The 17,187-nt window shown below is 41.0% G+C and overlaps 1 protein-coding gene across 3 annotated transcripts in view; it reads left to right on the top strand.

The window, feature by feature from the left end:
• Nucleotides 1–17,187, top strand: part of POMT1 (protein O-mannosyltransferase 1) — a 1,532,857-nt gene that overhangs the window by 932,314 nt on the left and 583,356 nt on the right. The window lies entirely within an intron of this gene.

Below are 17,187 nucleotides of genomic sequence, written 5' to 3'. Positions count from 1 at the left end.
ATGTATTTAGTGTTTATAATTATATTTATAAATACTTATGACACAGGTTTTTCTGTGTATATTTAGCATATATACATACTACATATATAGGGGATGATATTACTGTATTTATATATACTATTACGGTTCGTTGTCTATATTTATATATGCATTTTAGTCAAAGGAAGATGTTCTTCATTCCACATTGCTGCAGTCCTAACCATTGGGTAGTCCGCTGTCCAGTCGGCCCGAATACCAAAGTATATGGCTGACGCCGGTCAAGGCGCATTAGACTGACGTCAGGACGTCAGGGTACTAATGCGCATGACCGACGTCATATCCTCAGTCTTTTTTGCCGCATGGTCCGATGCAGAAGCAGTTTTGCGAGTGCAGGTTGGCGTTCTGAAATTTTCTGAAGTCGGAGTTTCAGACCAAATCAAAGTTGGCTAAGTACCCCGTTGGGGAATATTTTGGTTTTTTCTTGCCTCAGTATTTAACCGGATGGCAGAGGATTTGATTACTATGATTAGAGGTTCTATGCCCCCTCCTGATAAGAGGCCTAGGGTGGAGCCTGAGTTTGAGAGTTTTGAGCAGTGTTCGGAGGCTTCTGAGTCTTCGGCTGAAGACTTGCAGGAGTATCCTCCTTATTCTGATTCTGATGTGGATGATTCTACTCCTTCAGCTTCTCCTCCTGAGGATTTTTCATTTTCAGAGACTCTGCATTCCATGAGGGAGCATTTTAAATGGGAAGGTCAAGATTTCTCTGATTCCAGGAAGAGGCTTAGGGAATTCTTGTATTTACCCCAGCATAGGCCTTTAGCTATACCTCCTGTTCTGAATGTGGTGGAAGATGTTTTTGCAGAGGCTTCCCTGAACCCTGATTCTTTGCCTCCTGCCCCAGTTAAACCGGATAGGTACTATAGGGTGCCTGAAGCTCATAAGTATCTTTTAAGAGTCCTAGGGCAGACCCAGAAACTGTCTCTCAGGGGCCTAAAGGTGTTAAGGCTTCTGTTGTTAAAAATCCTGTTCCTCCTGATAAAGAGGCAAGGGCTTTGGATAGATGGGGAAAGAAAGTGTATACTTCTTCCACTTTAGCCATGAGGGCGTTGAATTGCCAGTTTCACATGTTAAAATATCAAAATTATCTCCTTTCACAATTGAAGTCTAAGGTGGATGCTCTGGCGGAAGGTATTGAGTGTAAAGAGTTGCAGGATTTAGTTCATGTGTCTGAACAGGTGGGTAAGCATTCATTGCAATGTGGTTTTGATGCTGTGCAGGCCTCCTCGAGGGTGGCTGCCACTGGTTCTGTTCTTCGTAGGCACGCCTGGTTGAGGGATCAGAATTTAGCTGAGCATGTTAAGACAAGGATTTTGGATGCTCCTTTACAGTCTGACGTGTTGTTTGGTTCGCCTGTGGAAGCAGTTTTAAAGAAAATGGAGGACAAGGCTAAGTCTATGCAAACTGTTAAAGATTTTTTGCAGGTGCAGCCTCCGAAGTTTAGTAGAAATTGGCCTACTAAGGGATGGACATATCCTGCTTATGATTCCCAGTCTAGGGGTAGGTCTAGACGTGGTAGGGGCAGAGCTCAAGGTTCTTTTAGGCCTAGAACAGGGAGTTCACCTGCTCAGACTTCTGGTGAGGGCAGGGGTCAGTCCTTTCGTAAGCCTTTTCAGCTGCCAGTACATTCTCGTCTGGCAGCACCTTTGGGAGGAAGGCTGGCTCTTTTCAAAGAAAATTGGGATTTAATTACCCAAGACAGATGGGTTTTGGATATCATTCACCACGGTTACAGGTTTTATTTCCATACCTTGCCTCCTTTCAAAGGCATGCCAGACATTCCTCCTCTGCAAAGAAAAGAGGCTCACAAGCAAATTTCTCTGTTACTCCAAATAGGGGCCATTCAGCCAGTCCCTGTGCCAGAAAGGGGCCTAGGATTTTATTCTCGCCTGTTCCTAGTACCTAAGAAGGGGGACACGTGGAGACCAATTTTGGATTTATCTATCCTCAACACTTATCTGGACATTCCCAAGTTCAAAATGTTGACGTTACAACAGCTTTTACCTCTGCTGGGCAAAGATCACTGGATGGTAACTTTAGATCTCAAGGAGGCTTACCTTCATGTGCCTATCAGACTAAGTTGCAGGAAGTATCTGCGTTAACGAGCTGGAAATTCCCATTATCAGTTCTTTGCATTGCCCTTTGGCTTATCTACTGCCCAGAGTATTCACAAAGGTTCTGGCTCCAGTGATAGCTTACTTCAGGCTAAAAGGAATTCAAATCTATCCTTACTTGGACGACTGCCTGATTCTGGCTCAAGAAAAGGAAGACCTTTACAGCATTTGGAATATGTGATAGCAGTGCTAAGATGCCTAGGGTATTCTGTGAACGAAATAAAGTCCAGTCTAGTACCCTCTCAAGACATGTGCTTTCTGGGTGTGAGACTGAATACAGCAGCCCAGATGGCCTTTTTAACCCCGGACAAACAAAAGAATCTTTCCATTTACTTCCATCAACTATCTCTTCAGTCCGGGCTGACTGCAAGGACAGTCCTTCAAGCCTTAGGGTTCATGGCATCTTGTATTCTGGTGCTTCCCAATGCCAAACTGCATATGAGGAAGCTGCAATGGTATCTCAAAAATGTATGGACACAGCACTGCCAGGATTTGGACACTGTCATTCAAATAATACCTTGCCTTCAACAGGAATTTTTGTGGTGGGCTCAGGAATGTCACCTAAACAAGGGACTCTCTGTGACCCGGCCAGAGGCGAGTCAGATTCTAATGACAGATGCCTCAGACATTGCTTGGGGAGCTCATCTAAATGGAAAGTGGATACAAGACAAGTGGCCTGCCAGACTACAGCATCTACATATCAACATGAAGGAGATGTTAGCAGTCCATTTTGCATTAATGGCTTTCAAGGAGTTACTTCTTCCAGGGCAGGTGTTGATTCTAACAGACAACACAACTGTCATGTGGTACATCAACAAACAAGGGGGAACACATTCTTACCCGTTGTGCAGGCAAGCAATGATTTTATGGGAGACTGCGCTCAGCTTGCAACTAACTCTTCAGGCAAGGTTTCTGCCGGGAGCACAGAACTCCTTAGCAGATGTGTTAAGCAGACAAATCATGGATCCCCACGAGTGGAAACTGGATCTTCATGTATTTCGGAAATTGACAGTGTCATGGGGAACTCCAGACATAGATCTGTTCGCTTCTCCACTAAACCACCAGCTGCCAAAGTTTTGCACAGAGAGGTTTCATCACACGGCTTGGAAAGTGGATGCTCTTTCTTTCAGTTGGAAAAATCTTCATGTGTATGCCTTTCCACCTCTGCCTCTTCTCCCAAAGGTGCTCCTAAAGGTCAGACAAGACAAGCCAAGGATGATCTTAATAGCTCCAGATTGGCCTCCGCAACACTGGTACCCATTACTGAGGAGTCTGGTAAGGAAGCCTCCATGGCCTTTACCTTTGATTCCACACCTGTTGTCTCAGAGGGACGGTCACCTGCTCAATGTCAAGCTTCACTCTCTTCATCTAACAGCCTGGCATATTCTGTTTTGAAACACAGCAGGTCTCAACTTCCTCAACAAGTTTTAAATGTGATTATGGAAGCCAGAAGACCTAGTACAAGGAAAGTGTACGCAGAAAAATGGAAGAGATTTTTATTTTGGAGTGCAGCAAAGAATTTGGAGATTTCTGAGCCTAATTTGAGTGTGGCTCTTCAATATCTTACTGAGTTATTGGACAAAGGTTTGTCTTTCTCTTCCATTAAGATTCATGCTGCAGCAATTTCAGCTCAGTATGATTGTGACCCACCATTGTTTTCGCATCCTTTGTTCAAGCAATTTCTTAGAGGGGCAAAGAATATAAGACCCCCACGTAGAGCTCCTACTCCTGCTTGGGATCTCAATTTTGTGTTGGAGAAACTTACTCTACAACCTTTTGAGCCTCGGCTACTGCTGAATTGAAATACTTGTCATGGAAGACTGCTTTTTGTTGGCCATTACTTCTGCAAGAAGGGTTTCTGAATTGCAGGCCCTTATGGCGGTAGAGCCTTTTTGATTTTCCATAAGGATAGGGTATCATTACGTACTAATCCTTCTTTTATGCCTAAGGTGGTTTCTAGTGTGGCTTTAAACCAAACTATTCATTTGCCTACTTTTTATGCAGATCCCCAAAATAAGGGGGAAAAGATTTTGCACACTTTAGATGTACACAGGCAGTTGCGTTATTATTTAAGCAGGACTAAGGATTTTAGGCAGTCTCAGCAGTTGTTTGTTTCTTTTGCTTTGAGTTCTCATGGCAAGCCTGTGTCAAAACAAACTATTTCTAAGTGGATTGGGTTTTGCATTGCATTTTGTTATTCCCATCATGGCAAGGAGATTCCAGCTGGGATTAGGCCTCATTCCACTAGGGCTACTGCCACTTCAACAGCATTTCTAAGGGAGTGGCAACTAAGGATATTTTGGAGGCAGCTACTTGGAGTTCAGTGCATACTTTCTCTAAGCATTACCACCTTCCTCTCTACTCTAAATCTAGGGCTGGTTTTGCCACAGCTATTTTGCAAGGCATGTTGACAGCTCCTGCTTCCTTATGATTTGCCAGCCTCCCTTACCTCTGCTTTGGGATTCTACCCAATGGTTAGGACTGCAGCAATGTGGAATGAAGAACATAGTACAGTTTTGTACCTACCATAAATGTAGATGTTCGAGGATCCACATTGCTGCAGTCCAATTTACCTCCCTCCTTCCCCTCTGTGTTTAGGGGTGGTTGTGTGGGTGAGGTTATACTCTTGTAATTTTGTATATATTGTACATATTTTGGTGCAGGAGTGTTTGGTGTTTTTGGTTTTGGCCTTGTCTTTTTAGGGTCTTCTGACATCTGGGGCAAGAAAAGACTGAGGATATGACGTCGGTCATGCGCATTAGTACCCTGACGTCCTGACGTCAGTCTAATGCGCCTTGACCGGCGTCAGCCATATACTTTGGTATTCGGGCCGACTGGACAGCGGACTACCCAATGGTTAGGACTGCAGCAATGTGGATCCTCGAACATCTACATTTATGGTAGGTACAAAACTGTACTTTTCTGTTGTCACCATTGCTGAGTTTGAGTGTTTTCTTATTACGATCTATATCATGACATCTTTTTAATATAGATATATATATATATATATATATATATATATATTTTTTTTTTTTTATTATTTTTTTATAATAATATATATATTCTTTAATTTATTTCATTTGGTATTCATTCAGCAGAAGCAAAAGATTTCCGCATTTGAAAAGCATTTGCACTTTTTACTTGGATTGCCCTTTTAATGTGTAATTGCACAAGCAATTGGTTTTTTGAGTGGGCTTTTTTTAATTAATTAAGCATTGGTATTTTTGTATAAAAGGAGTCTATTTTTTGTATGTATTTTAAATTCCTCTGAAGAAGCTACGTTGTTCTGTGGCGAAAACGCTATTTCTCCTGTGCATTTAATAAAAACGCGTTAAGGAAGATATTTCTGGGCTTGGTGTTCCTGTTCGTTTGAAGCTTCTTTCGCTTGTTTGTTTTTTGGTTCCTGGCATTTTGGTGGTAAATACGTATTTAGTATTTCATTGCTCTTTTATTATTTATTATTAAATATATTTAAACTTTTCATTGTGGCTGGTCCTTTTTAGAAAATATTTAAGCTTTGAGAGTATTTGCACATATTTATTTGGTGATAACTCTGGCCACTCCTGAAAGTCTTCCTGTTTGGTCAACATTACCATTTCTATTAATATTAACTTCACTCAGCATAATTGGATACCCTTTTAAGAGCCTTATAATAACTGACTAGTGGCAGTGAATCTACTTTATACTCTGGGCAAAGTTGTTAGAGTGGGTAATCTGTGCCAGCCTTTCCCAGGTGTGTGTGAACATTAAATCTCAGTGTGTGTGTGTGTGTGTGTGTGTGTGTGTGTGTGTGTGTGTGTGTGTGTGTGTGAACTACTTGGGGCAAGGACACAAAGCATTAATTTCACAGTTCCACTGGGGAGCCTTATATGGGACCTGGGTTGCAGCAGATAAAGACATCTAGACCCTGGGCTGTGTGTGTACCCTGTGTGCTGTTAAGGAAATTGTGCTTGATGCAGAAAGGTCTGCATCTGGAAATACTGAGTTTTTCCATTTGTATTCCAAGTGCACATTCCTCTCCATTGTCAGTGGTGAGGATTCAGGCTCCTTGATTACTGGCCCAGCGTGGGGATGTTACATATTGGTGAGCAGTGGTGGGATATTAATTGAACTCCTGCAAGCCTGTAAGCAGTTGTCTCTAAAAATGGTGTACTCTCAAACAGCAATAAAGTAGACATTCAGAGTTATGTATCATAATAGTTTTATTTATTTTGTTTTTGTTAGCTTGGTTAGTCAGGGAGAGTAGGCAGAGGATTATAATAAGCTGACAAGGAGCCAGTTGGCTGAGATGTGCCAAACCAGACTGGTGCATGCCAACCTGACTAAAGGGGAAATTATTGCAGCCTTAATCACAGCTGCAGCACTGGCCAGCAACCAGGAAGGCAACCAGTCTGGCATTGGAGTGTACAGCTCTCATAAACAGGACAGTTCAGCTTTTCCTCAGAGGACTTGAAAATCCGTCTGGACTTCAAGACTTAAACTGGAGGCCAAATGTTTGGAACTAGAATCATCAGAGAGACTGCAGTCTTTGGAGGCCAAAGAAAATGAGAACCTGCAGTGTTTGGAGGCTGAAGAAAAGAAGAAGCAGAGTCAACATGAGAGGGTCATACAGGTAATGGGGAAGAGAATAACCAAACCCCAGAAGCAATAATGATCAGTAAATTTCTTCCCCACTTTACAAAATGTGATCATTTTGATAGTTTTGTTCATATATTTGAAAGTGTATGTAAACAGTATAATGTTGACCAAGGGCTCTGGGTATGGTTCCTGACCTCCTTACTCCATGGTAAAGCTGTAACTGCTGTTTCTAAATTGTCTGATACTGTTTGCTTAAACTATGATACAGTTAAAAATGTTTATTGGAATGTTTTAAGTTAACACCTGAAGCTTGCAGAAAAAAAGTTTTGTGAGTATAGATGCAAGGCAGATGAAAGCATGTGTCATTATATTGTTGAGTTAAGCACTTATTTTCATAGGTGGGTGAGTGGGTATCAGGTCACTTTTCAAGGGCTGCAGACCTTTTGGTGAGGGAACAAGCCCTTAGTACTTTGCCTGAGGACATGAGTATCTGGTTGGAGGACAGGGAATGCAACTCTGCGATAAGCTTGGGGGGGGGGGTCTCTACTTAGCAAGTAGGGTATCACTATACAGGAAAGGGATACCCAGTGCTGCACATGGAGATAAGCCTGGGGGGGGGGGGTCTCTACTTAGCAAGTAGGGTATCACTATACAGGAAAGGGATACCCAGTGCTGCACATGGATATAAGGGAACCCATGGTGGGCAGCCTAAACTGCCCCAACAGAGTCTGCCTATAACAGGGGTAGCCACTAGTTCAGGTACACGGCCAGGATCAAGGGTTAAATGTTTTATATGTAACCAGCGGGGCCATGTAGAGTATGTCCATGGAGGCCAGGTGGGGAAGAAAAGGTGGGGGAGCCAGCAAGTGGGAATAACAGTATGCCATCGTAGGTTGTCTGGAGACAACAGGGGTGCCAAACTACCAGCAGAGTTTGTATCCTGTCTTGTTGGAAGGAAAACAGGCCACTGCCAAGAGAGAGACAGCCTCTGACATAACCATTGTGAATCCTGTGGTGGTTAAAGAGAGGCAGTACTTGCTTGGGCAGTCCATTTCAGTCAGAGCTTTAGGAGGGATTCCATTCCAAATGCCTTTGGCCAGGGTTAATCTTGACTGGGAGGGTGGAAAAGGAAGCAAGTAAGAAGCAAGTAGGTGTGTTTGAGGATATTCATGCAGATGTCTTGATAGGGAATGATTTAGATAATGCAGCACCTTGTGTGCATGTAGTGACATGCAGTCAGGGTTGGAGACTAGCATGTGGGTCTGGTAGCCTGGGGGAGACCCAGCCAGACTGCACACTTGCAGCCAGGACTGGTGAAGTGGTTACTTCAGGGAGGGAGCTACCCCGTAGCAGTGAGACTAAAGGTGAGACATGATTGCTGGTAGGTACCGATGTTCCCTTGAACTGAGTGACTGCAAGGGCAGAGGAGTGGTAGTACCCAGCTTGACAGTGAGGCACCACTGTCGGAGGATGCCATACTTCCCTCCCACCTTCCCCCTCCTGGTGAGAAAGATGGTTGTCTTGGTGGATTGGTTGGTCTTGACAGCCTGTCTTCTTAAGACAAACTGTTTTTCTTTCTGCAAATCTAGAGGTACCTGGATAGGTAGGTACTGCAGTGCTTATTTTTTTTAGGCTGTCTTCGGGTGCAGCGTACTAGATCTGGGGTTTATAGTAGAGCATCATGGGATATATACGGGCTTCTCAGAGTTTGAGCTTGAAAAGCGGCCGACTCGGAGCTGAGAGATAGGCTCCAAACCCACGTGTAAGAACAAAAAGGCGAGATGAACAACTCACATGGAACGTTATGGTAAGGACATAACTTCTTTTTATGTGAGTCCTTAACTTAAGAACCCTCCTAAAATCCCTGACCTGTGATTTGCTTCTGGAATAACTTTAATAATATATTAATATAGTCTGCAAAATATAGAATAATAATCACTGCAACTAATATAGCAAGTATAAAATATATATATTTTTAATCTGGTTAATAAACTTGACATTTTAATTTTGACAACTAAGTGTTGCTTGAGCATTCATGACCTGTCAGTTATTTGAAAATCTTCTGGACTGAAGATTTTTTTAACTTTATGATTTAATTTAACTAGGCAATTTTCTAACATGTTTTACAACTAGTAACTGAGAAAAATTCTACCAACCACCTAGGCAAGGCTCCAGACACAGCATGTATTTTTTTAGCACTTTTGTTCTTTAATTGTAAAATCAAGAACTTCATCAGAAAATACAAGTCAGATAAGAAAAGGAGTTTAAAAAGAGAGCCAAAAAAATCACATGACTGAACACTACCTATCATTAAATAGTGGGTGTTGTCACTAAGGGACATACTTGAACTGAAATTTAAAGTGCAAGTAAAGAATAAAAAATAAACTAATGTCATATAATTTAAATTATAAAAACTATCAGCATAACTTTTGCACAAGTAAAAACACTTTATATACACGTGTTCATTAAGACCTGGATCACAATTGGCTCTAAGCCAAATTTGCCATGGTGTTCTTGATGTTTTACAACTAGTATTATATATTTTATGGAACAAGCTCGGGAGACACCTGATTCTGAAGGAAAAGGAGGGGGGGGGTCTGTACACTGGAACAAAGGGTTACTGTATAGACAGTGGACCACTGAGGGAGGGCTACAAAGTGAGATAATACAGCAGTTGATAATGCCCAGAGCGTTCCATCTGGCACTTCTAGACATAGCCCATGACATTCCTTTTGCAGGCCATATGGACATAAAAGATACCAAGAGACATGTTATGCAGAAGTTTTCTTAGCCTGAGATTGCCAGGGGATGTAACTGGGTACCACAGGACCTGTGAGCAGTGCCAAAAAGTAGGCTAGGCAAGAAACAAGATCAAAGCCTCCTTTCATGCCTTTGCCTATGATTGAGGAGCCATTTCAGAAGGTAGCTATGGATATTGTGGGGCCTCTGAGTACCCGAAGTTCCACATGAAAGAAGTATATACTAGTGGTAATAGATTATGCTATTAAATACCCTGAGGTGGTGGCTCTGTCCTCCATCAAGGCAAAGAAGGTGGCAAATGCTTTGCTAGATATTTTCAGCAGGGTAGGTTTCCCAAGAGAAATATTAACTGACAGGTGCCAATTTAATGTCAGACGTGCTGGCTTGTCTTTGGGAGTGCTGTGGTGTGAGGCACCTAAAGACAATCCCCTACCATCCCCAGACTAATGGTCTTGTGGAGAGGTGAAACTCTACACTAAAGACCATGTTACAGGCATTTGCAGACCAGTTTGAGAATGGGATAACTATTTAGGTTCATAGGTGTGCACTGGGCTAATGGCCTTGAAGCCTTTACAAGCCCAACCCATAGCATTACCCTGGCATCTTGCCACCCATTAGCTCCCAGTGCCTCTGTCGGATAAAGCTACTAGATTGATCCCCAGGCTGAATTTTCTATTTCCCATCCACGCATCAAGATTTCTCTTGAAGAGGGCCAGTGAGGTGCTCTGTTTGACATGTATGGGTAGTCTGTTCCATAGCATGGGCAGTCTCTGGGTTATGAACCTGTCCCTCCAGCATGTTCTGTTGATTGTGGTAATGAAGTTGAGGGCTTTGGAATGTGTGGTGTGGAGGGATTGGGATTTCTTTAGATGTAGCATTTCTAACAGATCTGGGTCAGACATGGCTTTGTAAGTCAAGCAAAGATCACCTCTAAGCAGGCGATATGAGACAGAGAATAGTTGGAGTTTTTTTAGTCTGTCCCTATAGGAAAAGTGTTTAAGGCCTAGGATCCTGTTTGTGAGGTACTTTTGCGGCCTCTGCAGTTGTTGCATTGAGCTTAAGGCCATGGTTCTGACATCAGTCGTTGGTCTCAGTGAGGCCTTTCTGCAGGAGTTCAACATCACTTGGGGAGTTGTTAATAGCTCCCAACTTGCAATCGTCTGTGAACTTTGTCAGCCAGAGAGTCCCTTTGTGTTGACTTGGACTTCAGAGAAGTAGATACCAAACAGGAGAGGACCCAGGACCGAACCCTGTTGGGAATCCACTCGTGACTGGTCGGCAGTCTGACTTGTAGTCAGCTACTTTCACACTGTGGGGTTTAAACCCACCTAGTGATGTAGGGGTTGATGCCTAGCTTAGTGAGGTTCTCTATGATTCCTGAGTGGGGAATGGTATCAAAGGTCTTGGCCAGATCAAGGTAGGCTGTATGAACCACCTTGCCTTCATCCACAGCTCTGGTTACTGACTCAAAGAAGTCGACCAGGTTGAGCAGGCATGATCTACCCTTCACAAAACCAAACTGTATGGGATGCAGAGTTTGGAGATTCCCTATATCTTTGTTTATTAGGTCCATGATGATGTGTTCCACAGTTTTGCATATCAGACTCGTCAGGCTAATGGGGTGATAGTTCCCAGGCTCTGTAGTCACTCCTCCTTTGTGGAGAGGGATGACTGTAGCAGTGCGCCATTTGGTAGAGACAAAGCCTGAGGTGAGGCTGTGACTGAACAGGGCACACAGGTGTGGTGCCAGTTCCCTTTGCAGTTCATGTAGAACACAGCCAGGGATATTGTCAGGTCCCATAGAAGCTGTATTCTTGGCCGTGGACAATGCTGTTTTAACCTGTGCAGTAGTAATACTGGGTGCCTGGGAATATACTGGTATTTTGACTGGTCCTTTGGGGGGGGTGAAGTTGTCACTGACTCTGTCGGCCAGGATATTGGCAATATCTGTTATCTCGGTATAGCAGGTACCATTGTGCAGTAGCTCAGAGCAAATCTGGGTATTGCTGTGGCGATTTTTTTTACATAACTATAGAAGGCCTTGTGGTTGTCTTTACTATCTGCTGCAATTCTGTTTTCATAGCTAGCTTTAGAGGATTTGATGAGGGATCTCAACTTTTTGTTGAGGCTGATAAGGGTGTTTTTCCAGTCTTGGGACTTCACCTTATTCCACATCACTATCTTCCTTCTGTTGTAGAATTTGTTTATGGGAGGGGGCCACCAGATCGGCTTCCTTTTTATGGAGGAGAGCATCTTGGTTCTGATGGGTATGATGAGATCCATGCATTTGTGTACATGTTCGTACAGTGCATTGGTGTATGATTCAGTGGTCATGCAACTATTCTCCATTTGCATGGGTGCCTTGAAGTTAGCCACATCTGTTTTTAGGAGCCCAAAGTTAGCTTTGAGAAGTTTTTCATGATGGTTACTGTTGCGGGGTGGGGGTTGTGGATTTGCAAGGTGATTAGTTTGTGGTCTGATCTAACCAGGGAGGAGTTGACTATTGGTGTAGAGCAGTGGTCGCCCATGTCAGTAGACACCAGGTCAAGGATGTTGCTACCTCTAGTGAGGGTAAGAATGAGTTGGTCCAAGGCATTGGAATTAATGAATTCCAGGAAATGTTGGGCAAGTGTATTGGTACAGGAGTAGTTTTCCCAGTTAATGGAGGAGTAGTTGAAGTTGCCCAGTATGAGAGTGTTAGGTTGGACCCTTTTATTCTCCAGGGTGCTTAGGAACGTGGAGTGTCTTGGGACATGGTTGGGGACCTATAGCAGGCTACGACCTGAATCACTGTCTTACCCAGTGTTAGCTGCACCTGAAGTATCTCTGATGCGTTATGTTGGGCTACCAGTCTAGAGGTGTGCGCATTGTTTATGAATATGGAAACACCACTGCCTTTGGAGCTTCGGTCCAAGTTTGCCCCATCTGTTTGCTTACAGAGATGGACCCCAAGAATCCACAGGTTTTTCACCCTTTGAGTTGCTGTTTGGGCATAGGGTGAGGAGATCTTTAGATTTGATATGTGATGAGTGGGGGGGTGAGTGTGAATACCACAAGGAGTCTGTTGTGGCATATGTCCTAAGCCTCAGGACAAGGCTTAGTGAGCTCATAGGCTTGGCCCAGGAGAACCTGGCAGGACCCCAGAGCAGAAAAAGGTCTTGTATGATGAGAATGCTTGAGTCAGAGAGTATGCTGTGGGACAGCAGGTGATGGTCCTCATTCCTGTCAGACACAACAAGCTGCAGGCACCTTGGGAGGGACCCTTCAAAGTGGTAAGGAAAGGTTATTGATGTTAACTACATGGTAGAACTACTAGACAGGATGCAGGGGAACAAATTGTACCATGTTAATATGATAAAGCCTTACCTTGATAAGGGAGGCCCTTGCACTGAGTATTTGCAGTGGATGGCAGGAGGAATCTGAGGGGGATCTGGTGACTAATCTCAGTGAGGCTCAGACTGACACCTGCAAATAGACTAAAATATTTATGTAGGATTTTTTTCTGACAAAACCTATGTTTATGTGAGAACTTATCTTACAAACCCTCCTAAAATCCCTGAACTGTGATTTGCTTCTGGAATAACTTTATTAGTATAGTAATATAGTCTGCAAAAGATAGAATAATAATCACTGCAACGAGTATAGCAACTATAAAATATGTATTTTTTAATCTGGTTAATAAACTTGCAGTTTTAATTTTGACCACTAAGTGTTGCTTGAGCATTTATGACCTATCCGTTATTTGAAAAGTTTTTTTAACTTTATGATTTAATTTTACTAGGCAATTTTGTAACATGTTTTACAACTAGTAACTGAGAAAAATTCTACCAACCACCTAGGCAAGGCTCCAGACACAGCATGTATTTTTAGCACTTTTGTTCTTTAATTGTAAAAACAAGGACTTCATCAGAAAATACAAGTCAGATAAGAAAAGGAGTTTAAAAAGAGAGCCAAAAAAAATCACATGACTGAATACTACCTATCATTAAATAGTGGGTGTTGTCACAAAGGGATGTGCTTGAACTGAAATTTAAAGTGCAAGTAAAGAATAAAATATAAACTAATGTCATATAATTTAAATTATAAAAACTATCAGCGTAACTTTTGCATAAGTATAAAACACTTTATATTCACGTGTTCATTAAGTCTAGGATCACAATTGGTTCTAAGCCGAATTTGCCACGGTGATCTTGATGTTTTACAACTAGTATTACATATTTTATGGAACAAGATGTATACCAATTTGGTAATAGCCACTTATAAACTTTTTTACACCTACAATGCATGTATTTTGAAGCACATTTACCATATACTGTGTTAACTTGTTTCTGAAAAGTTTTCAGCTAGATGTGTTAAAGTATCAACTAATAGTGCTGTATATTTACATTTTAAATGTCTGTGTGCTATAATAGTAGAACATTTACTAGAACCTATGTCTGCATTTCAGACCGGTATCTTTGTGTATATCCTGTCAGTGTCATTTTAATTTTGTTTCCAATGTATAATAATCATTAAGTAATGTGCACTGTATTCTGTAACAAATGAAGCCTAACCTGTCATTCCTTGAGTGTATTGAATAACTATTAGTGTTTTTTTTAGATAATTGTATAAATTATCTTTATAAGCCTGTTACAAATAATTATTTCACTTTAACCTTAAAACTAATGACTGAATAATGTGATCTGTGATATAATTCAGTAAAGTCTGTTCTGCTTATATATGCAGATTATTTATATATGTTGTAGAAACTTTCTAGTAATGCTGTTATAAATATATTGCAATGAGCATTTAAAATTACTGTGTATGAATGTTATATCCTGAAATCTCACTGAAACTGACAATAGAGTAGTACCTATTTACAGTGAACATCTGAAATAGCTGTGTACAAATGTTATATTCTGGAAACTAACTAAAATTAGCACTAAAAGAATACATTTTCTACATGTGCATCTGAACACAGATAAAAGAATAAACTGAAATCTAGTACTATTTTGCAGTGGTCTGAACCCATAACTTGAAATTCAGCTCAAAATACTTTGTGTTGTGACATTACTAATTTGCATGAATTAAGTCCTGCATCTGTATCTGTAATATGCTTACACTTTTGCGGAACATTTGAACAGTCAAGCGATTGTGACAAACAATGAAATCTACCAGACAGAAAGGCAGGAAGAGGTATTAAGTAACTCTTCTGATAAATACATAACTTTCAGTTGCGAATCAAAACAGTAAGTACTAAAAATTAGGGTTTTCATTTTAATATTTACAATTTCAGCAGTTTGGAAATTCATAATGATTTTCTTTCTTTATTCAGTAAGGGTTTTACATTTGTACCCAGTTACAGAATAGAGACTACTACTTTGTTACAACAGCTAAAGTTGTACACTAGACAATTAAATTTAAGATTTTTTTTAAGACACAGAAAACACTTCTGACATGTCAAATTTAGGTTGTCCAGGAAAAGAACATTCATCCCACCCCAAATTCAGTGGTAAGACTTTTTTGAACAATTTTGTGATCATAATATAAGGTATGCATCTAATGATTTAGGTACCTACACAGACAATTTAACCAAGGAAGAGAAGGAGGTTTTGAATTTATTAAAAAGAGACAAAATGGTTAGAGTTATGAAACCAGACAAGTGGGGTGTGGTGGTTCTTATGGATTATTTTTATCTAATACAGTAAAATGTTTGATATTCTATACAATGCAGATACCTACATTAATGTTTCTATAAAAGTCTTTTTAGCTTACTCTAAAATTGATATCAATTTATACAGCATGTTTAGTCAGGGTACCATTTCCAAGAAAACATTCATATATACAAAAGTTGACATCCAGTTATACCTGCTATCTTTGGTATCCTTAAGATATCTAAAAATGTAACAGATCCTGCATTGAGACCAATTGTGGCAGCCAGGGGTTCGAAAACTGGACTCCTAGCTACATACATTGATTTTCATTGTAAACACATGTTGGTTAAAGAGAAACACATTTTGAAACACAATGGAAATATAACATTTTGTTGGCAACTCTAGATGTTCATTTATTTTCAATAATTACACATAAGATTGGGATGGAATTATTTTCATTTTTAAATCTTTTACACAGAAACAGCCACTTGACGGGTACAGAGTGTAATGTTTTATAACAATTTTTAGAATTAGTCTAGATGAACAATTTCATCTTCTTTGAAGGCAGATTTTTCCAGCAAATATCAGGCATAGCCATGGGGGCAAGATGTGCCCCGATTTATGCCAATTTAGTTTTGTCAGAGTGGGCACACACTTTTGTATTTGATTCCCCATTTATGAAATATCTACAGATACAATAGATTCCTGGATGATATTCTAGGCTTATGGGAGGGTGACATTAAGTCCTTTAAGACATTTGTGGAATATTTAAATGTCACCACAGGGTTTTTAAGGTTTACTTTTTTTCATGTTATCGAATCTGTTAATTTTTTTAGATGTGACTATTAAAGATATGTGTAACAATATGTTTATTTCAAACAACTTTCACAAAAAGACATATTCAAATACATCTTTGCGCTTTAGAAGCTGCCACCCCTTTACACAAAAGAAAAGTATAGTTAAAGGCAAATGGTAAGAACATCAAGGCTTATCACTAGAGGTATTGATTTCAAAATGGAATTAAATGTTTTAACTGAAATGTTCAAGGAAAGAGACTGTCCTGATGCACTACTAAGTTCAATAAAGAAAGAAATGTATTAAAGGGAGAAATAACAAATACACCCCTATACTTAATATACAAACTGAATTTAAGTTAAACAGAGACATCCAGATATGATGAATAGAAATGCCAATAACAGCAAAAACAAGTCCAATACTGATGAAAGTGGGGCTATGATTATTCCATATTCTCCAAAGCTGATTACAGCCTCTTGAGGGATGGTATAAACAGCTTCCCAGCCCCCTTCTGCTCTGTAGGAACTGGCACCAGTATCCAAAACTACACCAAAGCACTATACGAGCATTTATATAAATGCATGGAATCAGGAGTACGCAATAGGACTAAACCATCCTCCGCAAGGAAGAGTAAACCTGTCTGGTGGACATTTGCGGTAAATAAACTCTACAAAAAAAGGAAAAAATTGCTGTCCAGGACCAAGAAGGATCAGGTGCCCAATTGGAAGCAATGTCTCCTTAGCCTGAACAAGCAAATAAGAACACAAATGAAATCCTCCAAAGCAAACTTCAAGTCCAAATTGGCCACATCTGCTAGAGACAATCATAAGGCCTTCTTCACATATGTCCACAATCTCAAAGGAAGCATCCAGATCTGTTCAGAACTGGTGGCCAAGGACACCACATATACAAATGCTGTAGATATACCAAACTTGGCGGCTGAAAGATTCACTGAAAACGTTACCTCTCTGCCCCCCCCCTTCAGTAAATCAGGACATCCCCAGTACCTGCCCCCCTTCCCCTTATATCTAGGGAACAGGTCATCACTGCTCTCTCAAAGGCAAAAAATACAGCCTCCATGGGACCTGATAACATCCCAGGCTGCATCCTACATGAACTCAGGCAGGAACTTGCAGCACCATTAGGCACCCTATTCAACCAAAGCCTAATTACTGGCTTCATCCCAGCTGAGTGGAGGACAGCCGTTGTCATCCCTTTCCACAAAGGTGGAGCATCCACCAATCTGGGAAATTACAGACCCATCAGCCTAT

This window comes from Protopterus annectens, chromosome 16.part0, assembly GCF_019279795.1.
Source record: "Protopterus annectens isolate FY-2018-M chromosome 16.part0, PAN1.0, whole genome shotgun sequence".
In the NCBI taxonomy this organism is placed as follows: Eukaryota; Metazoa; Chordata; order Ceratodontiformes; family Protopteridae; genus Protopterus; species Protopterus annectens.
The sequence above is the reverse complement of the archived record's forward strand: the minus strand, read 5'-3'. Positions and strand labels throughout refer to the sequence as shown.